General features: G+C 47.4%; 1 long non-coding RNA gene across 5 annotated transcripts in view; it reads left to right on the top strand.

The window, feature by feature from the left end:
• The window catches only part of LOC148657661 (uncharacterized), a 98,818-nt gene that overhangs the window by 23,165 nt on the left and 49,234 nt on the right, over positions 1 to 26,419 (top strand). For all 5 annotated transcript variants that reach the window (XR_015941035.1, XR_015941032.1, XR_015941033.1 and 2 more), the window contains exon 3: positions 9,667 to 9,818. This is a non-coding gene — a long non-coding RNA (uncharacterized LOC148657661). The remainder of the gene's footprint in view (positions 1 to 9,666; positions 9,819 to 26,419) is intronic.

The following is a 26,419-nucleotide window of genomic DNA, read 5'->3' as shown; positions in this document are numbered from 1 at the left end:
CATTTTTTTCCATCAGTCTTTGTTGGCTGCAAAGGAACAAGTCAAAGTTTGATTCTATACTGAAAAGAAAAACTGAACTTTTTGTTAAGCAGACCTGTTAAAGCCTAATGAAGGCTAAGCAGCATAAACATAATAAAGCATAAACTTTTTCATGTTTGATACTATATGAAGCATCCAGTATATAATTCAAGTTATTGAACAGTTTGCAGTTGAAATAATATGAAGTGATTTAACATTTGAAAAGTTGTTTTTGCTACAGCATATAAGGAGCTATATTTTACTTTTAATCAACATTCCTTAAAACATGACAAAATAGAAGCATTCACTAATGATTTTACACAATTTATTAAATGTGTAATATGGTGATTTCCCTTGCCAAAAAAAGGCTGGCCTCTTTCCATCAATTACAATTACTGTTGTGAAAGTCATGGTTTTCTGTAGCAGTGGGAAAGGAGAGGAAAATGCATAATTCTCTGACAATGCTTTTGTGCAAATATAGAGTCTCAGCAGGGCATGAGATTAATTGACTTTGTAAACCCAGTTACTGTTGGGAAGAACATCTTACAGCTGAACTTGCATTTGATTGAATTTGTAACCAGTTGCTTTAGGAAAGAATAGCCTACAGCCGAACTTGCTCTCAAGGTTTATTGGTATTCATTTCATTATGGTTCAAGTCTACTGTGAGGGTAACAGGTATGTATAATGTTGATTGTACTTAATTGGCATGGCACAATGTAGGGAAAAATGTCACATTACAGCTTAAATGGGGTTTGGAAGCATATTATATTTACTGTAAGTTCTTTTTTGTTTGGTAAAGAGAAATTCTGGTCTTATCATAGTTTCTAACCTAATACCATGCTAAGCACAGGTGACACTGGCTTATTTCCATTACATAAAAATGTTCAGTTTAATTTTATTGCTGTTTTTGTTTCACACAGAATTTCAACATTCTTTACTGTCTCGTATTCATTCATCTATTCAGTTAAACTTTTTGTTATTATACTTACACAGGTGCATAGTGAAAAGTGTTTCTCATTAGTCACTCAGGTGTAGTATACAAATAGAACAGAAAATAAGACAATAGACAGTAACACAATAACAGTGTTATAACATCACATGTAATCAAAACTGCAAAATCCGCCAACAGAGAAAAGAATATAACAGGACAAAAACAGTGCAAGGTAATTCGGGGAACAGTGCAAAAATGGTATGGTGATTAATAAATATTACAACTAATAGTTTTACTGGGCTATCGAAGGGACAGTACAATTTCAGCTTTCATTCGGTTGTCGTGTGTGCAGTGGTGTTGAAGTACAGTCCGTGTGTGTATGGGAAGACGTTAGGAGAGATCATAATATGATGGGAGGGAGTGGGGGTGTCACCAACTTGACGGCTTTGGGGGAAAAAGCTATTTTGGAGTCTAGTTGTGTGCAACTGGAGTGACCGGAACCTTCTGCCAGATGGTAGGGGAACAAACAAGTTATGACTGGGGTGAGTGGGGTCAGACATTATTTTGGTGGCTTTTTTCAGACTCCTGGCGTTGTAGATTTCCTGGATGGATGGTAAGGCACTGCCGATGATGTGTTGGGCAGCTTTGACCACCCACTGCAGTGCCTTACGGTCGGATGTGGTGCAGTTGCCATAGCAGACTGTCTGAATAAGTAGTTTTTCAAAGCACTTCATTATGATGGGGGTGAGTGCAATAGGGCGGTACTCGTTCAGGCATGTGGGTGCTGATTGTTTCGGTACTGGCACAATGGTGGTTGTCTTGAAGCAGCTAGGTACAGTGGCCTGGGCCAAGGGACAGGTTGACGATGTCGGTACAGACATCAGCTATCTGCTAGGCACATGTTCTGAGTACCAGGCTGGGGTGGCAGGGGAGTCAGTGGCCCAGGTGGCTAGTTCAGGGTGTTGAGCTCCGAAGCCTGCGTAGAAGGTGTTAAGCTTGTTTGGAAGGGAGGGGTTACAGGGCCTGTTTTGTTCTTGTAGCTTGTGATTGTATTTGTCTTGCCACATGCGTCGTGGGTTAGCATTGGTGTTGTAGTGGTGTTCTATCTGGGATTTGTACTGTTTCTTGTCAGATTTTATGCCAGCTCTTAATTTTTTCCAATCCACTCTCAATTATTCCTCATTACCAGTTTTGAAGGCTGCACCACGGGCTTTGAGCAGGGTGCGAATCTCAGTGTTCATCCAAGGTTTTTGTTTGGGAGTTTGCGTATCTTTTTAACACTCACCACATCAGCACATTTGCTGATGCATACATGTCAATATTGGTGTGGGATCCGTGGGAGGCTGCATCTTTGAACACACTCCAGTCTGTGCACTCAAAACAGTCTTGAAGCATTGATTCTGCCTCTATGGTCCATGTTTTTACAGTTCTAAGTGGAGCCTTGGTGCGTTTGAGAAGTCGTCTGTAGGCTGGGAGTAGGAACAGGGAGATGTGGTCAGATTGTCCAAGAGGTGGGTGAGGTACTGCTTTGTAAGCACAGTGTACATTAGTATAAACAAGGTCTAGTGTGTTGTTTCCCCTGGTGGGGCAGTCAACGTGTTGGTGGTAGCTAGGCAGGACCGATTTCAGATTTCCCTGATCGCTTGCAATAATAAAAACACGATCAGGGTGTGCTGATTCTTGTTTACTAATAGCTTTGTATAGCATTTTGACTGCTTTTTTAGCATTAGCGTTAGGAGGTATGTATACAGCGGTAATAATGACTGACGTGAATTCCCTTGGTAGATAGAAGGGTCGGCATTTTACCATGAAATATTGGGTAAAATGGGAGAGATCTATTACCCCCATACCTTTTTCATAACAGTTGATACTTTTTCCAATACAGTTGAATTTCTGGCTCTTTAAGTTAATATAAAACTGAGGTGGCCATGTCTAATGAATATTAACTATTTTTAACTGCCTGCACTTAGTTGTCCCCTGTATGTGGTTGCAAAGTTTATAGCCATAAACTGAGATACAAAAAATACAGAATTTTTCAGATTGTACTGGTATAGCAAAAAATAGACTAAATCTAAGTAACTTAAACATGTATTAAATCATAACTCATCAAAACAGATCAGCTGCAGTTTCAGATATAGAGTAGATGTGTGACATAATGGTAGCTATTTTTGCTTTAGATTCTTACTGTACACCAGTAACAACATTATAAAGTCTAATCCAGTCTATTTAAGGCAGTTGATTTTGACTCATTTGTAGTCCCTCTAGTCCACATATCCAACCTCTACTTTGATGGAATATTCATACAAGGCAATAATGTGAAGAAACACTGCCAGTTTTAAATACTGGGTCCGTACTAGAAATAGATGGTTCTTAGAAAAAGTATGAATGCAAAGCACACATTTCACAAGACAGTGTTGAAGATTGAGATTAATAGTCTCCTATTAATCTTAATATTCAGGAAATATACTGTATACACATGATGGTTTATGAATACTGCTTGGCAGTCATTTGCATAACAAATTACAAATGTCATGGTCTTTTATAGATTTTACCTTCTTTTTGCATTATTTAATTCCATATGGCTTCACGTTCAGTTTTTTTCCCAGTTTTTCATAATGCTCCCATTATACTATATTGCCATATACAGTAGGACTCAAAAGTCACTGTGAACATTTTTCACATTATGAATATCAACAACAAGGTCTTTTTCCCCAAGGGAACTGAAAACTACTAAATGTAGCAAGAGAAAAATGAAAGCAGAATTATTCCAAACTGAAACAAACCACATTGTCTGTAAGCTTCCTGTCAGTAAAACAGTTTCATCTGTTAAACATGTAGATATGGCCAAGGAATCTTCTACAAATGAGTGCACAGCTAGCTTGGATAACTCCCAAACTAGTATTTTCTCTTTCCCAGCATATTTACAATTGCACAGTTTTGTAACTCCATAAGAACAGGAAAGAATACTCACCAATGCTGTACAAATGACATGACACAACTGTGAGTTTTTAAATTTGAAGAGGTTTAACAAGGGAGACACTGCATACAAGTCTGTGAGAGTATAGGGGGTTTCTATTTCTCCAGTACTCTGTTGTTTTTATGATACGCTTCAGAAAAATATATGAATTAAGTTACCTTACACAAGCAAAAGCAATACAGTATGTTTCATAATACATGTCAAAAAGGAAATACTGCAAAGGAGAAAATCTCAAAAATGTTTTAAATTCTCATTTTCACTTCAGACAGCACAATTCTGTAGATGCTTTCCATTTCCAATGAAACTAAACAATCTACATATGCAGAATGCAATTTTCACATTTTGTTTGATAAAAAGGTCTAGTGTTTTCAGAGAGTCCTTTGGCTGCAATTTGTCTCATAAATGAATAACTCATAATGGTGCTTGTTTATACATACTGAGCAATTAGGTTACCTATAAACACTTTTGTTTACAGTTATGTTTTTGGTTACAGATTCCAGTCATTTAAGTATTATGAAATATCTTGCTTTCCTAACATGACAAAATAGTGAAAAGCAGTCAAATCCCTATACTCAGAACTTCAGAAGATGTTACCAATTTAAAAAAAAAAACATAACTGTAGGGGAGAGTTAGGTTTCTGTAAATAAATTATTGAACAAATTGTAATTTTAAAATATTTAACCTTTATCAGAGTAAAGAAAATGCTTGTCTGTAGGGGGGCTTCTTAATTCTGGAGGAGATCTAGGTTTGGCAATACATCAAATTTAAAGCTGCATTTCAAAGTAAAGAGATGGAAAGAAACAGAAAAAAGCTAAAACAGCTCATTTATATTTTATCATCACAGCTCTGCAAGTAATATTCTGTTAAGGATAAACTCCTAAAACAAAAGTTCCAAGAGTGTATAATGTGTATAGTGGATTTAACCCAAGAAATATCCGTAAATATTTTGCAGACCTTCAAAAAATACTCAGAATGAAATTGGTTTGCAATATAAAGTACTACGTGGCTAGCTGGCAGCTTATCCCCATAGAATAGTGGATCAAAAGAACCAACCTCAAAAGCATTTGGTATGATTTAAAAAGTTACATTTTAATTTTGCTAAATCTCTTCAAGTGAAAGCAGAAAAATGAGAGCGTCTCGTTACACTAAAATAGAATCGACGCTTTCAGTATATTAATATGGGGTGTTAAATACTCCTCTGAAAAGCACCTTTTGTTGTTTGGGAATTAATATATCATTCTTACACATCCATTTTCACACATACACTTTATCCAGTAGAGAGTCGCAGGGGAGTTGGAGCCTGTTCAGTTAACCTAACAGTATGTCTTTGGACTGTGGGAGGAAACCAGAGCACCTGAAGGAGACCCCTGCAATCATGGGGAGAACACACTGTACAAGCCCTGTGCAGATAGCACTGCGGGAATTAAGCCCAGGGCCCTAGCCCTTTATCATTCTTATTGACTTTCTAAATCTTATGTAACAGTGTTTCTACTGCTTTAGTTTTGTTTTTGGGAACTTGTGTTCAGGGAATCTTTAGAGGTGATGAAGATTTTGTTAAGCTCACATTTTAGTTTATTTTTTAGCTACCTGTGGCTCATCAACTCAGGTGTCATATTGCCTGTGATGCAAATAAAGAAAATGCTCTTGAATTTAACCATCTTCTGTATTTATCAAAGTTTTTACAGTTGGCATCCCTGATGTTTTGTTTTAAATTTTTACCAAGATACCAGTTTAAGAGTTTGCTGATGAAGCAGCCTTTTCTAGAGGGTATGATAAAAACCCCTCTAAGTGTATTAAGGTATCTGATAGCATGTCTCTCCTTCGCTGGCACTGCATTGTAATTTAAGGGCTTATCTCCCTTTTGAGTCGACATGCAATGTGGCTTGTCTGTCTCCAACCCCAATAAATCAGAAAGGGTTTGACAGCTCCTATGAATGCAGAAGTAAGGGGGTGCTGGGCATTGATACACTGTCTTTCTGCCTACAAGGAATCCTGAGTCATAACATAGTTACACAATTTTCATTTCCTCTCCACGGATACAAAAGGAATTCTTGGATTTGTTTTCAGACAATACTGTGTGTAAAGAGCCAGTATTGCAGTTGTGCTTGCTCAATGTGTCACTAAATGAAGAGCACAATGGACACTCTATATTTCATATAATGCAGGGAGCATTTCGTTTACCATCTGTATTTCCTTGCCAAATTATTGTACTAATAAAACTGAGCATAAACCTGCTCTATTTGATAAGTCTGCAAAACACAAAAACAGCTATCTGGTGAAATGGAGACATTTTCTACGGTCGCACATCAAGAGAGCCAGTGTAATAAAATGTTTTGCATACGTCGTACACAAATAGGTAACAATGTATTGAAAAACAACAGGATTGCACACTTAACAGTGTGATTGAATACATTGAATCAGGAAATAGATAAGCAAGAGCCCAATGTGGGGTAGAACAACTGGAATTCTAAAAACAAACTTACATTCATGCACCTCTTCTCATCTCAAGAGATACCAAAGCACTTCACAACAGCAGCCAGGCCATGCATAGAAGAGTCAAGTACAGCACAGTCTACTCCATGGTGAAACAGCATTAGTTTAAAAATGACAGCTTGACTTTCTCTGGCTTTTGTTTGGCTTGATTTGCTTCACTACTATCTTTTGTTTTCCCAGTTATTGCTTCTCAAGTCACTTGTAATGTAAACTAGAAAGGAGATGGCTGCTGTTGGCCCTAGAAAATCACAGCTCAATCACTGGCTCTGTTGAACCCCTTAAATCACCTCTTTAATTTTAAATAGTTAATGTCAATCAATTGACAATGAGGCAACCTGTTTTGTTACCTCGCCCTGAACATCACAACATTCTGTAATTTTACATTATTATATTATTGGGAAAGTATAGATATTTAGACAGTTATGCTCTGGTATTTTTGTTAACTAATATAATCTAAAGTATGCTGTATATGACATCTAGCAGCATGGTGACAGTGGTTGGCCTTGCTGCACTGGGACTGTGGGGTGCTATCTGTGTGGATATTGCATGCTCTCCCAGTGTTGGCCAGGGTTTTCTCCAGGTGCTCTGGTTTCCACCTGTAGTCCAAACACGTGCTAGTAGGTTAATTGCCTTCTGGAAGAATTGACAGTGTGCATGTTGGTGTTTGTGTCTAAGTGTCTGTCCTGCAATGGGCTGGTGTCCTGATTTGCACTGGTTGCTTACATGGATGAAAATGTATGTATGAATGAATATATATAACGTCTGCTATTTAACTGATGTTTCTTGTTTTTACTAAGCAAAGTACAGTCATATATACGGTAAAATGGATTTTCTTTCAATAAAGAAAATAGAAAATAGTAATTCAGAGTTGATTGGGAAAGTAGTGACCGAGCAGCATGTGTGCTTAATTTAGGAGTTTTTTTATTTATAAGGCATTTTAAATTTAGAGGTAATTTCACGTATCAGGGTTGTACACGGAATCATTATACAAACTCATTGCTGTTGATTTAAATACTCCTTCATGTATTTAGAAGCTCCAAATCTAAGAGTAATTTAGGTTCCCCTACAGCAGTGTTGGACATCTTCTGCCCCTGACAGTTGTTAACTTACGCCTGTACATATAATTTAGACAGTTGTTCCATGCTTCTAGATAGGGTATAGAATATCATTTCCCATATTGAATGTAGATGCCTACATTAAACATGTCAAAATTTCACAAAAGAAAATGAACTAGTATACTCCAGTTTAATAGTTTATCAGCAGTTGAGTAAGAATGATAAGTGCTAGTGTGTTTGAGTGCACAATGAAAATAAACAAAGCGTACATATTCATGAGAAGTCACAAAATTATGTACTGTACATAAGCAATTGTTGCTCGACTAGCACAGAGACTTATAATTAGTACTGTATTTTTATTGATTTGTATATATTAAAATCTAATTCCAATTTTTGCTGTTAATTGAGGGATTCCCGGGTGGGCACTCAAGTCTTGGCAGGAAGAAGCTGAATATCTATTTATGGATTTCAAAGTTTAATAAAATCAATAAAATTGATTGGGGAATTGCAGAAGGGGAGAAATGTTCACTTGTCCTTAAGTTTTTGACACCTGCATTAGGATTATTAGTTTTGTGTGCAACCCCACCAGTTCCTGTTTCTAGCTGAGAAACCTACCTATATTTTTTCTTTTCTTATGGCTTTGGCTTACACAGTCCACCATGGGAGATCAGATTATCTGAGCAGCAGTACAGGATCCTTGAAATATTAAATACACTGGTATTTGAATAATGATAGGCTGAATGTATTGACTTAATTGGCACGGCTTGTTTACAAAGAAAGCTTACTATAACAATCCTGTGAAATATTTGGATTATCTTGTCCTAATGTTTGGTTAAATGGTCTGTGGTAATACTGATTTAAGTATGCTTCAACTCCTTACAAATAAATGCATAAAAAGCCCAGGTCAGTTTTAAAGTTAACGATCTGCAATTCTTTACTTAAATTCTGTTTTCACCTCTTAAATGTCTGACTTTCCATCAACTGTATGTTCCAGGTTAATTAAATACTAATACATTTCCAACAACGGTGTTTATTTTTTATCTTCTCCAATAATGTATCTTATCTAGACAATTGTCAATCAGGTGAAAAATGCTATTGGGATGACGGTGCATTTCAGACCAGTGTAGGGTTTGGGTTCCAAGAAGCATTAAGTGTAGATGTGTAGAAAGAGACCAAAGACAGCTGAGTCCAGACCTCTGTGGTCACTTCTGAGCATCACAAATGTCTAGTGTGGAAATGCTTACCCTAACCCTAGCTGGGGTTTCAGCAGAGCAATCTTACAATCTGTCGCTGAAGCACTCCAGTCTACTGTTCTTTGAAAATGTTCCCCAAATCACAAAAATTCCAAAACAATCAAATCCACTGAAAAATGCTCTTGGAAATGTATGTTCTCTGATAATGTATCTTATCTAGACAAATTGTCTGTTAGCTGGAAAAGGCTGTAAAATGGTGTTAGAATGAGGGTGTATTTCAGGTCAAAATTAGGGTTTGGGTTCCAAGCACAGTGCAAATTACAGGGGAGCTTAGCTGAGCAAGGCACGAGCTCCCCTGAAGAGACCATTTTGTGAGATTTTGGGAGGGGGGGAGGTCTTTGAAATATGGAGACTGACAATTTAAGAAATTTCCTATTTATATCTCACTTTTTTCCAGTATAGACTACATTTATATTTGTGTTTTGAGTGTGTTGTTGCCATAGAAATAGCTAAGCAACTTAATGCTGTTACTGATCAAGGCCATGGCGGCGCGGTTCCAAAAGTAGGCAACGTTTCGTCTTCAGATTTTCACCTAACAAGCAGACAAACTAAGGAATAACTCTTGCTTAAGTTTTCTAAAAAAAAGGCACACAGTGAAATTGCAGAGAAAATGTCCAGTGACATTAGTTTTTATATATGAGTGAAGCAACAACGATGCCCAAAAGAAAACAGGGAACTTTACTTGCTAGTTTTGGGTTCAATCGTAAAACTGTGGGTTCAAAACGTAACCCATGGCCTTTCATTAAGAATGGAAACTTGGGATTCACAATATGCAGAGATGTATAGGGTCTTCTGCTGTCAGACAAAGCACTTGGCATGCATTTATCCGAGGAGTGGATTAATTCAGGAAATCGCAGTTTTATTCAGATCTACCTGTGGTGGCCAAGGAAAGACTAGCTTCTAAAAAGTTAACTTCTCACTCTCCTCACTTCTTTTTAGTGATCTGAAGGGACCTCCTTTGGAGAGATTCGATCCTATTCCTTTTGTATTATCTTGGATTAAAGCAGTCCACCGCTCGTCCACTTCGTGGGCAACAGGACAGACACTGAAGGCAGCTGAGCCCAGACCTCTGTGGTAACTTCTATTTTAAGGTAAGAATAACTCCGGTTAAAGTTTAGCAACATAATCTGATGCTCACTTGATATGCCTTAGTTGACTGGCCCTTCATGTGTGATGTACCCCCCCCCCCCCCCCCCCCGCCCCAACCCTCAGGGGGAACCCTGATTCCTAGTTCCAAGAAGCATTAAATGCATATTGCACTTAAACATCTACTTACATGATAAATGAGAGGATTGTGAGAGTTTACCCAGACGAAAAGGATTTCTTGCAACATTTGATCCGACTCGGTTCCGCAATACAATTTCGCAACTGCTCAATACGCACTACAAGCCACCAACAGTTTTGGGGGAGATAAAAGGCAGAGGAGGGAGCACATTTTCACATGTCCTCAAGTTTGCTTGGGACACAATCCAGCGCTGAGCATCACGAATGAGATACTTCTCTCTCTGTCTGTGTGTCAGGCTGGGGTATGCGAAAGGATGGATTCCTAATGCAAAAAATTGTATAGGGCTAATAAAGTGATGTTAAATGCCTGGTGTGAGAATGCTAACCCCATCCCCAGCTGGGGTTTCAACAGAGCAGTCATACATTCGTTCTCTGAAGCACTCCAGCCTACCGTTTTGTCAACATGTTCCCCAAGCCTCACATTCTGCGTTGAACTCGCACACATCCACTGTAAAAAGCAGACAAAATGGATTTCTTGCAACATTTAATCCGACTTGGCTTCTGAACACTGTTGCGCAACTGCGCAATACGCACTTAAAGGTAAGTTCGATCCGACTCCGTTCCGGCACACTGTTGCGCAACTGCGCAATACGCACTAGAAGGCACGTTCGATCCGACTCCGTTACGGAACACTGTTGCGCAACTGTGCAATACGCACTATAAACACCAACAGTCTAGGGGGAGAAAAAAGCAGAGGAGGGAGCACGTTTTCACTTGTCCTCAAGTTTGCTTGGGACACAATCCAGCGCTGAGCATTACAAATGTCTGGTGTTTGAATGCTAACCCCTTCCCCAGCTGGGGTTTCAACGGAGCAGTCAGACATCCGTTCTCTGAAGCACTTCTAGTGCCATGTCAACATGTTCCCCAGGCCTCACATTCGGCGTTGAATTCGCACACATCCACTGTGAAAAGCAGATAAAATGGATTTCTTGCAACATTTAATCCGACTTGGTTTCTGAACACTGTTGCGCAACTGCGCAATACGCACTTAAAGGTACGTTCGATCCGACTCTGTTCCGGTACACTGTAGCGCAACTGTGCAATAGGCACTAGAAGGCACGTTCGATCCCACACCGTTCCGGAACAATGTTGCGCAACTGCGCAATACGCACTAGAAGGCACGTTCGATCCCACACCGTTCCGGCACACTGTTGCGCAACTGTGCAATAGGCACTAGAAGGCACGTTCGATCCCACACCGTTCCGGAACAGTGTTGCGCAACTGCGCAATACGCACTCGAAGGCACGTTCGATCCCACACCGTTCCGGCACACTGTTGCGCAACTGCGCAATAGGCACTCGAAGGCACGTTCGATCCCACACCGTTCCGGAACAATGTTGCGCAACTGCGCAATACGCACTCGAAGGCACGTTCGATCCCACACCGTTCCGGCACACTGTTGCGCAACTGCGCAATAGGCACTCGAAGGCACGTTCGATCCCACACCGTTCCGGAACAATGTTGCGCAACTGCGCAATACGCACTAGAAGGCACGTTCGATCCCACACCGTTCCGGCACACTGTTGCGCAACTGCGCAATAGGCACTCGAAGGCACGTTCGATCCCACACCGTTCCGGAACAATGTTGCGCAACTGCGCAATACGCACTCGAAGGCACGTTCGATCCCACACCGTTCCGGCACACTGTTGCGCAACTGCGCAATAGGCACTCGAAGGCACGTTCGATCCCACACCGTTCCGGCACACTGTTGCGCAACTGCGCAATAGGCACTCGAAGGCACGTTCGATCCCACACCGTTCCGGAAAAATGTTGTGCAACTGCGCAATACGCACTAGAAGGCACGTTCGATACCACACCGTTTCGGAACAATGTTGCGCAACTGCGCAATAGGCACTCGAAGGCACGTTCGATCCCACACCGTTCCGGAAAAATGTTGTGCAACTGCGCAATACGCATTAGAAGGCACGTTCGATCCCACACTGTTCCGGCACACAATTGCGCAACTGCGCAATACGCACTAGAAGGCACGTTCGATCCGACTCCGTTACGGAACACTGTTGCGCAACTGTGCAATACGCACTATAAACACCAACAGTCTAGGGGGAGAAAAAAGCAGAGGAGGGAGCACGTTTTCACTTGTCCTCAAGTTTGCTTGGGACACAATCCAGCGCTGAGCATTACAAATGTCTGGTGTTTGAATGCTAACCCCTTCCCCAGCTGCGGTTTCAATGGAGCAGTCAGACATCCGTTCTCTGAAGCACTCCTAGTGCCATGTCAACATGTTCCCCAGGCCTCACATTCAGCGTTGAATTCGCACACATCCACTGTGAAAAGCAGATCAAATGGATTTCTTGCCACATTTAATCCGACTTGGTTTCTGAACACTGTTGCGCAACTGCGCAATACGCACTTAAAGGTACGTTCGATCCGACTCCGTTCCGGTACACTGTTGCGCAACTGCGCAATATGCACTATAAGCCACCAACAGTCTAGGGGGAGAAAAAAGCAGAGGAGGGAGCACGTTTTCACTTGTCCTCAAGTTTGCTTGGGACACAATCCAGCGCTGAGCATCACAAATGTCTGGTGTTTGAATGCTAACCCCTTCCCCAGCTGGGGTTTCAACGGAGCAGTCAGACATCCGTTCTCTGAAGCACTTCTAGTGCCATGTCAACATGTTCCCCAGGCCTCACATTCGGCGTTGAATTCGCACACATCCACTGTGAAAAGCAGATAAAATGGATTTCTTGCAACATTTAATCCGACTTGGTTTCTGAACACTGTTGCGCAACTGCGCAATACGCACTTAAAGGTACGTTCGATCCGACTCTGTTCCGGTACACTGTAGCGCAACTGTGCAATAGGCACTAGAAGGCACGTTCGATCCCACACCGTTCCGGAACAATGTTGCGCAACTGCGCAATACGCACTAGAAGGCACGTTCGATCCCACACCGTTCCGGCACACTGTTGCGCAACTGCGCAATAGGCACTAGAAGGCACGTTCGATCCCACACCGTTCCGGAACAGTGTTGCGCAACTGCGCAATACGCACTCGAAGGCACGTTCGATCCCACACCGTTCCGGCACACTGTTGCGCAACTGCGCAATAGGCACTCGAAGGCACGTTCGATCCCACACCGTTCCGGAACAATGTTGCGCAACTGCGCAATACGCACTCGAAGGCACGTTCGATCCCACACCGTTCCGGCACACTGTTGCGCAACTGCGCAATAGGCACTCGAAGGCACGTTCGATCCCACACCGTTCCGGAACAATGTTGCGCAACTGCGCAATACGCACTAGAAGGCACGTTCGATCCCACACCGTTCCGGCACACTGTTGCGCAACTGCGCAATAGGCACTCGAAGGCACGTTCGATCCCACACCGTTCCGGAACAATGTTGCGCAACTGCGCAATACGCACTCGAAGGCACGTTCGATCCCACACCGTTCCGGCACACTGTTGCGCAACTGCGCAATAGGCACTCGAAGGCACGTTCGATCCCACACCGTTCCGGCACACTGTTGCGCAACTGCGCAGTAGGCACTAGAAGGCACGTTCGATACCACACCGTTTCGGAACAATGTTGCGCAACTGCGCAATAGGCACTCGAAGGCACGTTCGATCCCACACCGTTCCGGAAAAATGTTGTGCAACTGCGCAATACGCATTAGAAGGCACGTTCGATCCCACACTGTTCCGGCACACAATTGCGCAACTGCGCAATACGCACTAGAAGGCACGTTCGATCCGACTCCGTTCCGGCACACTGTTGCGCAACTGCGCAATAGGCACTCGAAGGCACGTTCGATCCCACACCGTTCCGGAACAATGTTGCGCAACTGCGCAATACGCACTAGAAGGCACGTTCGATCCCACACCGTTCCGGCACACTGTTGCGCAACTGCGCAATAGGCACTCGAAGGCACGTTCGATCCGACTCCGTTACGGAACACTGTTGCGCAACTGTGCAATACGCACTATAAACACCAACAGTCTAGGGGGAGAAAAAAGCAGAGGAGGGAGCACGTTTTCACTTGTCCTCAAGTTTGCTTGGGACACAATCCAGCGCTGAGCATTACAAATGTCTGGTGTTTGAATGCTAACCCCTTCCCCAGCTGCGGTTTCAATGGAGCAGTCAGACATCCGTTCTCTGAAGCACTCCTAGTGCCATGTCAACATGTTCCCCAGGCCTCACATTCGGCGTTGAATTCGCACACATCCACTGTGAAAAGCAGATCAAATGGATTTCTTGCCACATTTAATCCGACTTGGTTTCTGAACACTGTTGCGCAACTGCGCAATACGCACTTAAAGGTACGTTCGATCCGACTCCGTTCCGGTACACTGTTGCGCAACTGCGCAATACGCACTAGAAGGCACGTTCGATCCCACACCGTTCCGGCACACTGTTGCGCAACTGCGCAATAGGCACTAGAAGGCACGTTCGATCCCACACCGTTCCGGCACACTGTTGCGCAACTGCGCAATAGGCACTAGAAGGCACGTTCGATTCCACACTGTTCCGGAACAATGTTGCGCAACTGCGCAATATGCACTAGAAGGCACGTTCGATCCCACACCGTTCCGGCACACTGTTGCGCAACTGCGCAAGAGGCACTCGAAGGCACGTTCGATCCCACACCGTTCCGGAACAATGTTGCGCAACTGCGCAATACGCACTCGAAGGCACGTTCGATCCCACACCGTTCCGGCACACTGTTGCGCAACTGCGCAATAGGCACTAGAAGGCACGTTCGATCCCACACCGTTCCGGCACAATGTTGCGCAACTGCGCAATAGGCACTCGAAGGCACGTTCGATCCCACACCGTTCCGGGACAATGTTGCGCAACTGCGCAATACGCACTAGAAGGCACGTTCGATCCCACACCGTTCCGGCACACTGTTGCGCAACTGCGCAATAGGCACTCGAAGGCACGTTCGATCCCACACCGTTCCGGAACAATGTTGCGCAACTGCGCAATACGCACTAGAAGGCACGTTCGATCCCACTCCGTTCCGGCACACTGTTGCGCAGCTGCGCAATAGGCACTAGAAGGCACGTTCGATCCCACACCGTTCCGGAACAATGTTGCGCAACTGCGCAATACGCACTAGAAGGCACGTTCGATCCCACACCGTTCCGGCACACTGTTGCGCAATAGGCACTCGGAGGCACGTTCGATCCCACACCGTTCCGGAACAATGTTGCGCAACTGCGCAATACGCACTCGAAGGCACGTTCGATCCCACACCGTTCCGGCACAATGTTGCGCAACTGCGCAATACGCACTCGAAGGCACGTTCGATCCCACACCGTTCCGGCACACTGTTGCGCAACTGCGCAATAGGCACTAGAAGGCACGTTCGATCCCACACCGTTCCGGCACAATGTTGCGCAACTGCGCAATAGGCACTCGAAGGCACGTTCGATCCCACACCGTTCCGGGACAATGTTGCGCAACTGCGCAATACGCACTCGAAGGCACGTTCGATCCCACACCGTTCCGGCACACTGTTGCGCAACTGCGCAATAGGCACTAGAAGGCACGTTCGATCCCACACCGTTCCGGAACAATGTTGCGCAACTGCGCAATACGCACTAGAAGGCACGTTCGATCCCACACCGTTCCGACACACTGTTGCGCAACTGCGCAATAGGCACTCGAAGGCACGTTCGATCCCACACCGTTCCGGAACAATGTTGCGCAACTGCGCAATACGCACTAGAAGGCACGTTAGATCCCACTCCGTTCCGGCACACTGTTGCGCAACTGCGCAATAGGCACTAGAAGGCACGTTCGATCCCACACCGTTCCGGAACAATGTTGCGCAACTGCGCAATACGCACTAGAAGTCACGTTCGATCCCACACCGTTCCGGCACACTGTTGCGCAACTGCGCAATAGGCACTCGGAGGCACGTTCGATCCCACACCGTTCCGGAACAATGTTGCGCAACTGCGCAATACGCACTCGAAGGCACGTTCGATCCCACACCGTTCCGGCACACTGTTGCGCAACTGCGCAATAGGCACTCGAAGGCACGTTCGATCCCACACCGTTCCGGCACACTGTTGCGCAACTGCGCAATAGGCACTCGAAGGCATGTTCGATCCCACACCGTTCCGGAACAATGTTGCGCAACTGCGCAATACGCACTCGAAGGCACGTTCGATCCCACACCGTTCCGGCACACTGTTGCGCAACTGCGCAATAGGCACTAGAAGGCACGTTCAATTCCACACCGTTCCGGAACAATGTTGCGCAACTGCGCAATACGCACTAGAAGGCACGTTCGATCCCACACTGTTCCGGCACACTGTTGCGCAACTGCGCAATAGGCACTAGAAGGCACGTTCGATCCCACACCGTTCCGGCAAACTGTTGCGCAACTGCGCAATAGGCACTAGAAGGCACGTTCGATCCCACACCGTTCCGGAACAATGTTGCGCAACTGCGCAATACGAACTAGAAGGCACGTTCGATCCCACACCGTTCCGGCACACTGTTGCGCAATAGGCACTCGGAGGCACGTTCGATCCCACACCGTTCCGGAACAATGTTGCGCAACTGCGCAATACGCACTCGAAGGCACGTTCGATCCCACACCGTTCCGGAACAATGTTGCGCAACTGCGCAATAGGCACTCGAAGGCACGTTCGATCCCACACCGTTCCGGCACACTGTTGCGCAACTGCGCAATAGGCACTCGAAGGCACGTTCGATCCCACACCGTTCCTGAACAATGTTGCGCAACTGCGCAATACGCACTCGAAGGCACGTTCGATCCCACACCGTTCCGGCACACTGTTGCGCAACTGCGCAATAGGCACTAGAAGGCACGTTCGATCCCACACCGTTCCGGAACAATGTTGCGCAACTGCGCAATACGCACTCGAAGGCACGTTCGATCCCACACCGTTCTGGTACACTGTTGCGCAACTGCGCAATAGGCACTCGAAGGCACGTTCGATCCCACACCGTTCCGGAACAATGTTGCGCAACTGCGCAATACGCACTAGAAGGCACGTTCGATCCCACACCGTTCCGGCACACTGTTGCGCAACTGCGCAATAGGCACTAGAAGGCACGTTCGATCCCACTCTGTTCCGGCACACGGTTGCGCAAGTGCGCAATACGCACTAGAAGGCACGTTCGTACCGACTCCGTTCCGGCACACAATTGCGCAACTGCGCAATATGCACTATAAGCCACCAACAGTCTGGGGGGAGAAAAAAGCAGAGGAGGGAATACATTTTCACTTGTCCTCAAGTTTGCTTGGGACACAATCCAGTGCTGAGCATCACAAATGTCTGGTGTTTGAATACTAACCCCATCCCCAGCTGGGGTTTCAACAGAGCAGTCAGACATCCGTTCTCTGAAGCACTTCTAGTGCCATGTCAACATTTTCCCCAGGCCTCACATTCGGCGTTGAATTCGCACACATCCACTGTGAAAAGCAGATCAAATGGATTTCTTGCAACATTTAATCCGACTTGGTTTCTGAACACTGTTGCGCAACTGCGCAATACGCACTATAACCACCAACAGTCTAGGGTCTAGGGGTAGAAAAAAGCAGAGGAGGGAGCACGTTTTCACTTGTCCTCAAGTTTGCTTGGGACACAATCCAGCGCTGAGCATCACAAATGTCTGGTGTTTGAATGCTAACCCCTTCCCCAGCTGCGGTTTCAACGGAGCAGTCAGACATCCGTTCTCTGAAGCACTTCTAGTGCCATGTCAACATGTTCCCCAGGCCTCACATTCGGCGTTGAATTCGCACACATCCACTGTGAAAAGCAGATCAAATGGATTTCTTGCAACATTTAATCCGACTTGGTTTCTGAACACTGTTGCGCAACTGCGCAATACGCACTATAACCACCAACAGTCTAGGGTCTAGGGGTAGAAAAAAGCAGAGGAGGGAGCACGTTTTCACTTGTCCTCAAGTTTGCTTGGGACACAATCCAGCGCTGAGCATCACAAATGTCTGGTATTTGAATGCTAACCCCTTCCCCAGCTGCGGTTTCAACGGAGCAGTCAGACATCCGTTCTCTGAAGCACTTCTAGTGCCATGTCAACATGTTCCCCAGGCCTCACATTCGGCGTTGAATTCGCACACATCCACTGTGAAAAGCAGATCAAATGGATTTCTTGCAACATTTAATCCGACTTGGTTTCTGAACACTGTTGTGCAACTGCGCAATACGCACTTAAAGGTACGTTCGATCCGACTCCGTTCCGGTACACTGTTGCGCAACTGCGCAATACGCACTAGAAGGCACGTTCGATCCCACACCGTTCCGGCACACTGTTGCGCAACTGCGCAATAGGCACTAGAAGGCACGTTCGATCCCACACCGTTCCGGCACACTGTTGCGCAACTGCGCAATAGGCACTAGAAGGCACGTTCGATTCCACACTGTTCCGGAACAATGTTGCGCAACTGCGCAATACGCACTAGAAGGCACGTTTGATCCCACACCGTTCCGGCACACTGTTGCGCAACTGCGCAATAGGCACTAGAAGGCACATTCGATCCCACACCGTTCCGGAACAATGTTGCGCAACTGCGCAATACGCACTAGAAGGCACGTTCGATCCCACACCGTTCCGGAACAATGTTGCGCAACTGCGCAATATGCACTCGAAGGCACGTTCGATCCCACACCGTTCCGGCACACTGTTGCGCAACTGCGCAATAGGCACTAGAAGGCACGTTCGATCCCACACCGTTCCGGCACACTGTTGCGCAACTGCGCAATAGGCACTAGAAGGCACGTTCGATTCCACACTGTTCCGGAACAATGTTGCGCAACTGCGCAATATGCACTAGAAGGCACGTTCGATCCCACACCGTTCCGGCACTCTGTTGCGCAACTGCGCAATAGGCACTCGAAGGCACGTTCGATCCCACACCGTTCCGGAACAATGTTGCGCAACTGCGCAATACGCACTCGAAGGCACGTTCGATCCCACACCGTTCCGGCACACTGTTGCGCAACTGCGCAATAGGCACTAGAAGGCACGTTCGATCCCACACCGTTCCGGCACAATGTTGCGCAACTGCGCAATAGGCACTCGAAGGCACGTTCGATCCCACACCGTTCCGGGACAATGTTGCGCAACTGCGCAATACGCACTAGAAGGCACGTTCGATCCCACACCGTTCTGGCACACTGTTGCGCAACTGCGCAATAGGCACTCGAAGGCACGTTCGATCCCACACCGTTCCGGAACAATGTTGCGCAACTGCGCAATACGCACTAGAAGGCACGTTCGATCCCACTCCGTTCCGGCACACTGTTGCGCAGCTGCGCAATAGGCACTAGAAGGCACGTTCGATCCCACACCGTTCCGGAACAATGTTGCGCAACTGCGCAATACGCACTAGAAGGCACGTTCGATCCCACACCGTTCCGGCACACTGTTGCGCAATAGGCACTCGGAGGCACGTTCGATCCCACACCGTTCCGGAACAATGTTGCGCAACTGCGCAATACGCACTCGAAGGCACGTTCGATCCCACACCGTTCCGGCACAATGTTGCGCAACTGCGCAATACGCACTCGAAGGCACGTTCGATCCCACACCGTTCCGGCACACTGTTGCGCAACTGCGCAATAGGCACTAGAAGGCACGTTCGATCCCACACCGTTCCGGCACAATGTTGCGCAACTGCGCAATAGGCACTCGAAGGCACGTTCGATCCCACACCGTTCCGGGACAATGTTGCGCAACTGCGCAATACGCACTCGAAGGCACGTTCGATCCCACACCGTTCCGGCACACTGTTGCGCAACTGCGCAATAGGCACTAGAAGGCACGTTCGATCCCACACCGTTCCGGAACAATGTTGCGCAACTGCGCAATACGCACTAGAAGGCACGTTCGATCCCACACCGTTCCGACACACTGTTGCGCAACTGCGCAATAGGCACTCGAAGGCACGTTCGATCCCACACCGTTCCGGAACAATGTTGCGCAACTGCGCAATACGCACTAGAAGGCACGTTCGATCCCACTCCGTTCCGGCACACTGTTGCGCAACTGCGCAATAGGCACTAGAAGGCACGTTCGATCCCACACCGTTCCGGAACAATGTTGCGCAACTGCGCAATACGCACTAGAAGGCACGTTCGATCCCACACCGTTCCGGCACACTGTTGCGCAACTGCGCAATAGGCACTCGGAGGCACGTTCGATCCCACACCGTTCCGGAACAATGTTGCGCAACTGCGCAATACGCACTCGAAGGCACGTTCGATCCCACACCGTTCCGGCACACTGTTGCGCAACTGCGCAGTAGGCACTCGAAGGCACGTTCAATTCCACACCGTTCCGGAACAATGTTGCGCAACTGCGCAATACGCACTAGAAGGCACGTTCGATCCCACACTGTTCCGGCACACTGTTGCGCAACTGCGCAATAGGCACTAGAAGGCACGTTCGATCCCACACCGTTCCGGCAAACTGTTGCGCAACTGCGCAATAGGCACTAGAAGGCACGTTCGATCCCACACCGTTCCGGAACAATGTTGCGCAACTGCGCAATACGCACTAGAAGGCACGTTCGATCCCACACCGTTCCGGCACACTGTTGCGCAATAGGCACTCGGAGGCACGTTCGATCCCACACCGTTCCGGAACAATGTTGCGCAACTGCGCAATACGCACTCGAAGGCACGTTCGATCCCACACCGTTCCGGAACAATGTTGCGCAACTGCGCAATAGGCACTCGAAGGCACGTTCGATCCCACACCGTTCCGGCACACTGTTGCGCAACTGCGCAATAGGCACTCGAAGGCACGTTCGATCCCACACCGTTCCTGAACAATGTTGCGCAACTGCGCAATACGCACTCGAAGGCACGTTCGATCCCACACCGTTCCGGCACACTGTTGCGCAACTGCGCAATAGGCACTAGAAGGCACGTTCGATCCCACACCGTTCCGGAACAATGTTGCGCAACTGCGCAATACGCACTAGAAGGCACGTTCGATCCCACACCGTTCCGGTACACTGTTGCGCAACTGCGCAATAGGCACTCGAAGGCACGTTCGATCCCACACCGTTCCGGAACAATGTTGCGCAACTGCGCAATACGCACTAGAAGGCACGTTCGATCCCACACCGTTCCGGCACACTGTTGCGGAACTGCGCAATAGGCACTAGAAGGCACGTTCGATCCCACTCTGTTCCGGCACACGGTTGCGCAAGTGCGCAATACGCACTAGAAGGCACGTTCGTACCGACTCCGTTCCGGCACACAATTGCGCAACTGCGCAATATGCACTATAAGCCACCAACAGTCTGGGGGGAGAAAAAAGCAGAGGAGGGAATACATTTTCACTTGTCCTCAAGTTTGCTTGGGACACAATCCAGTGCTGAGCATCACAAATGTCTGGTGTTTGAATACTAACCCCATCCCCAGCTGGGGTTTCAACAGAGCAGTCAGACATCCGTTCTCTGAAGCACTTCTAGTGCCATGTCAACATGTTCCCCAGGCCTCACATTCGGCGTTGAATTCGCACACATCCACTGTGAAAAGCAGATCAAATGGATTTCTTGCAACATTTAATCCGACTTGGTTTCTGAACACTGTTGCGCAACTGCGCAATACGCACTATAACCACCAACAGTCTAGGGTCTAGGGGTAGAAAAAAGCAGAGGAGGGAGCACGTTTTCACTTGTCCTCAAGTTTGCTTGGGACACAATCCAGCGCTGAGCATCACAAATGTCTGGTGTTTGAATGCTAACCCCTTCCCCAGCTGCGGTTTCAACGGAGCAGTCAGACATCCGTTCTCTGAAGCACTTCTAGTGCCATGTCAACATGTTCCCCAGGCCTCACATTCGGCGTTGAATTCGCACACATCCACTGTGAAAAGCAGATCAAATGGATTTCTTGCAACATTTAATCCGACTTGGTTTCTGAACACTGTTGCGCAACTGCGCAATACGCACTATAACCACCAACAGTCTAGGGTCTAGGGGTAGAAAAAAGCAGAGGAGGGAGCACGTTTTCACTTGTCCTCAAGTTTGCTTGGGACACAATCCAGCGCTGAGCATCACAAATGTCTGGTATTTGAATGCTAACCCCTTCCCCAGCTGCGGTTTCAACGGAGCAGTCAGACATCCGTTCTCTGAAGCACTTCTAGTGCCATGTCAACATGTTCCCCAGGCCTCACATTCGGCGTTGAATTCGCACACATCCACTGTGAAAAGCAGATCAAATGGATTTCTTGCAACATTTAATCCGACTTGGTTTCTGAACACTGTTGTGCAACTGCGCAATACGCACTTAAAGGTACGTTCGATCCGACTCCGTTCCGGTACACTGTTGCGCAACTGCGCAATACGCACTAGAAGGCACGTTCGATCCCACACCGTTCCGGCACACTGTTGCGCAACTGCGCAATAGGCACTAGAAGGCACGTTCGATCCCACACCGTTCCGGCACACTGTTGCGCAACTGCGCAATAGGCACTAGAAGGCACGTTCGATTCCACACTGTTCCGGAACAATGTTGCGCAACTGCGCAATACGCACTAGAAGGCACGTTTGATCCCACACCGTTCCGGCACACTGTTGCGCAACTGCGCAATAGGCACTAGAAGGCACATTCGATCCCACACCGTTCCGGAACAATGTTGCGCAACTGCGCAATACGCACTAGAAGGCACGTTCGATCCCACACCGTTCCGGAACAATGTTGCGCAACTGCGCAATATGCACTCGAAGGCACGTTCGATCCCACACCGTTCCGGCACACTGTTGCGCAACTGCGCAATAGGCACTAGAAGGCCCGTTCGATCCCACACCGTTCCGGAACAATGTTGCGCAACTGCGCAATACGCACTAGAAGGCACGTTCGATTCCACACCGTTCCGGCACACTGTTGCGCAACTGCGCAATAGGCACTCGAAGGCACGTTCGATCCCACACCGTTCCGGAACAATGTTGCGCAACTGCGCAATACGCACTCGAAGGCACGTTCGATCCCACACCGTTCCGGCACACTGTTGCGCAACTGCGCAATAGGCACTCGAAGGCACGTTCAATCCCACACCGTTCCGGAACAATGTTGCGCAACTGCGCAATACGCACTAGAAGGCACGTTCGATCCCACACCGTTCCGGCACACTGTTGCGCAACTGCGCAGTAGGCACTCGAAGGCACGTTCGATCCCACACCGTTCCGGAACAATGTTGCGCAACTGCGCAATACGCACTAGAAGGCACGTTCGATCCCACACCGTTCCGGCACACTGTTGCGCAACTACGCAATATGCACTATAAGTCACCAACAGTCTGGGGGGAGAAAAAAGCAGAGGAGGGAACACATTTTCACTTGTCCTCAAGTTTGCTTGGGACACAATCCAGTGCTGAGCATCACAAATGTCTGGTGTTTGAATACTAACCCCATCCCCAGCTGGGGTTTCAACAGAGCAGTTATACATTCGTTTTCTGAAGCACTCCAGTCTACCGTTTTGTCAACATGTTCCCCAAGCATCACATTCGGCGTCGAAATCGCACACATCCACTGTAAAAAGTAGACGAAAAGGATTTCTTGCAACATTTGATCCGACTCGGTTCCACAATACAATTTCGCAACTACTCAATACGCATTACAAGCCACCAACAGTTTCGGGGGAGAAAAAAGGCAGAGGAGGGAGCACGTTTTCACTTGTCCTCAAGTTTGCTTGGGACACAATCCAGCGCTGAGCATCACAAATGAGATGCTTCTCTCTCTGTCTGTGTGTCAGTGTCTCATGGAGAGCAAGCTGGGGTATGCGAAAGGACGAATTCCTAATGCAAAAAATTGTATAGGGCTAATAAAGTGATGTTAAATGCCTGGTGTGAGAATGCTAACCCCATCCCCAGCTGGGGTTTCAACAGAGCAGTCATACATTCGTTCTCTGAAGCACTCTAGCCTACCGTTTTGTCAACATGTTCCCCAAGCCTCACATTCGGTGTTGAAATGGCACACATCCACTGTAGAAAGCAGACTAAATGGATTTCTTGCAACATTTGATCCGACTCGGTTCCGGAACACAATTGCGCAACTGCGCAATACGCACTATAACCACCAACAGTCTAGGGTCTAGGGGTAGAAAAAAGCAGAGGAGGGAGCATGTTTTCACTTGTCCTCAAGTTTGCTTGGGACACAATCCAGCGCTGAGCATCACAAATGTCTGGTGTTTGAATGCTAACCCCTTCCCCAGCTGCGGTTTCAACGGAGCAGTCAGACATCCGTTCTCTGAAGCACTTCTAGTGCCATATCAACATGTTCCCCAGGCCTCACATTCGGCGTTGAATTCGCACACATCCACTGTGAAAAGCAGATCAAATGGATTTCTTGCAACATTTAATCCGACTTGGTTTCTGAACACTGTTGCGCAACTGCGCAATACGCACTTAAAGGTACGTTCGATCCGACTCCGTTCCGGTACACTGTTGCGCAACTGCGCAATACGCACTAGAAGGCACGTTCGATCCCACACCGTTCCGGCACACTGTTGCGCAACTGCGCAATAGGCACTAGAAGGCACGTTCGATTCCACACTGTTCCGGAACAATGTTGCGCAACTGCGCAATACGCACTCGAAGGCACGTTCGATCCCACACCGTTCCGGCACACTGTTGCGCAACTGCGCAATAGGCACTCGAAGGCACGTTCGATCCCACACCGTTCCGGAACAATGTTGCGCAACTGCGCAATACGCACTCGAAGGCACGTTCGATCCCACACCGTTCCGGCACACTGTTGCACAACTGCGCAATAGGCACTAGAAGGCACGTTCGATCCCACACCGTTCCGGAACAATGTTGCGCAACTGCGCAATACGCACTAGAAGGCACGTTCGATCCCACACCGTTCCGGCACACTGTTGCGCAACTGCGCAGTAGGCACTCGAAGGCACGTTCGATCCCACACCGTTCCGGAACAATGTTGCGCAACTGCGCAATACGCACTAGAAGGCACGTTCGATCCCACTCCGTTCCGGCACACTGTTGCGCAACTGCGCAATATGCACTATAAGCCACCAACAGTCTGGGGGGAGAAAAAAGCAGAGGAGGGAATACATTTTCACTTGTCCTCAAGTTTGCTTGGGACACAATCCAGTGCTGAGCATCACAAATGTCTGGTGTTTGAATACTAACCCCATCCCCAGCTGGGGTTTCAACAGAGCAGTCAGACATCCGTTCTCTGAAGCACTTCTAGTGCCATGTCAACATGTTCCCCAGGCCTCACATTCGGCGTTGAATTCGCACACATCCACTGTGAAAAGCAGATCAAATGGATTTCTTGCAACATTTAATCCGACTTGGTTTCTGAACACTGTTGCGCAACTGCGCAATACGCACTATAACCACCAACAGTCTAGGGTCTAGGGGTAGAAAAAAGCAGAGGAGGGAGCACGTTTTCACTTGTCCTCAAGTTTGCTTGGGACACAATCCAGCGCTGAGCATCACAAATGTCTGGTGTTTGAATGCTAACCCCTTCCCCAGCTGCGGTTTCAACGGAGCAGTCAGACATCCGTTCTCTGAAGCACTTCTAGTGCCACGTCAACATGTTCCCCAGGCCTCACATTCGGCGTTGAATTCGCACACATCCACTGTGAAAAGCAGATCAAATGGATTTCTTGCAACATTTAATCCGACTTGGTTTCTGAACACTGTTGTGCAACTGCGCAATACGCACTTAAAGGTACGTTCGATCCGACTCCGTTCCGGTACACTGTTGCGCAACTGCGCAATACGCACTAGAAGGCACGTTCGATCCCACACCGTTCCGGCACACTGTTGCGCAACTGCGCAATAGGCACTAGAAGGCACGTTCGATCCCACACTGTTGCGCAACTGCGCAATAGGCACTAGAAGGCACGTTCGATTCCACACTGTTCCGGAACAATGTTGCGCAACTGCGCAATACGCACTAGAAGGTACGTTTGATCCCACACCGTTCCGGCACACTGTTGCGCAACTGCGCAATAGGCACTAGAAGGCACATTCGATCCCACACCGTTCCGGAACAATGTTGCGCAACTGCGCAATACGCACTAGAAGGCACGTTCGATCCCACACCGTTCCGGCACACTGTTGCGCAACTGCGCAATATGCACTCGAAGGCACGTTCGATCCCACACCGTTCCGGCACACTGTTGCGCAACTGCGCAATAGGCACTAGAAGTCACGTTCGATCCCACACCGTTCCGGAACAATGTTGCGCAACTGCGCAATACGCACTAGAAGGCACGTTCGATTCCACACCGTTCCGGCACACTGTTGCGCAACTGCGCAATAGGCACTCGAAGGCACGTTCGATCCCACACCGTTCCGGAACAATGTTGCGCAACTGCGCAATACGCACTCGAAGGCACGTTCGATCCCACACCGTTCCGGCACACTGTTGCGCAACTGCGCAATAGGCACTCGAAGGC

The sequence above is a fragment of the Lepisosteus platostomus genome, chromosome 8, assembly GCF_059453375.1.
Source record: "Lepisosteus platostomus isolate fLepPlt1 chromosome 8, fLepPlt1.hap1, whole genome shotgun sequence".
In the NCBI taxonomy this organism is placed as follows: domain Eukaryota; kingdom Metazoa; phylum Chordata; class Actinopteri; order Semionotiformes; family Lepisosteidae; genus Lepisosteus; species Lepisosteus platostomus.
Note: the sequence above shows the minus strand (reverse complement) of the source record. Positions and strands in the feature narration are given on the sequence as shown.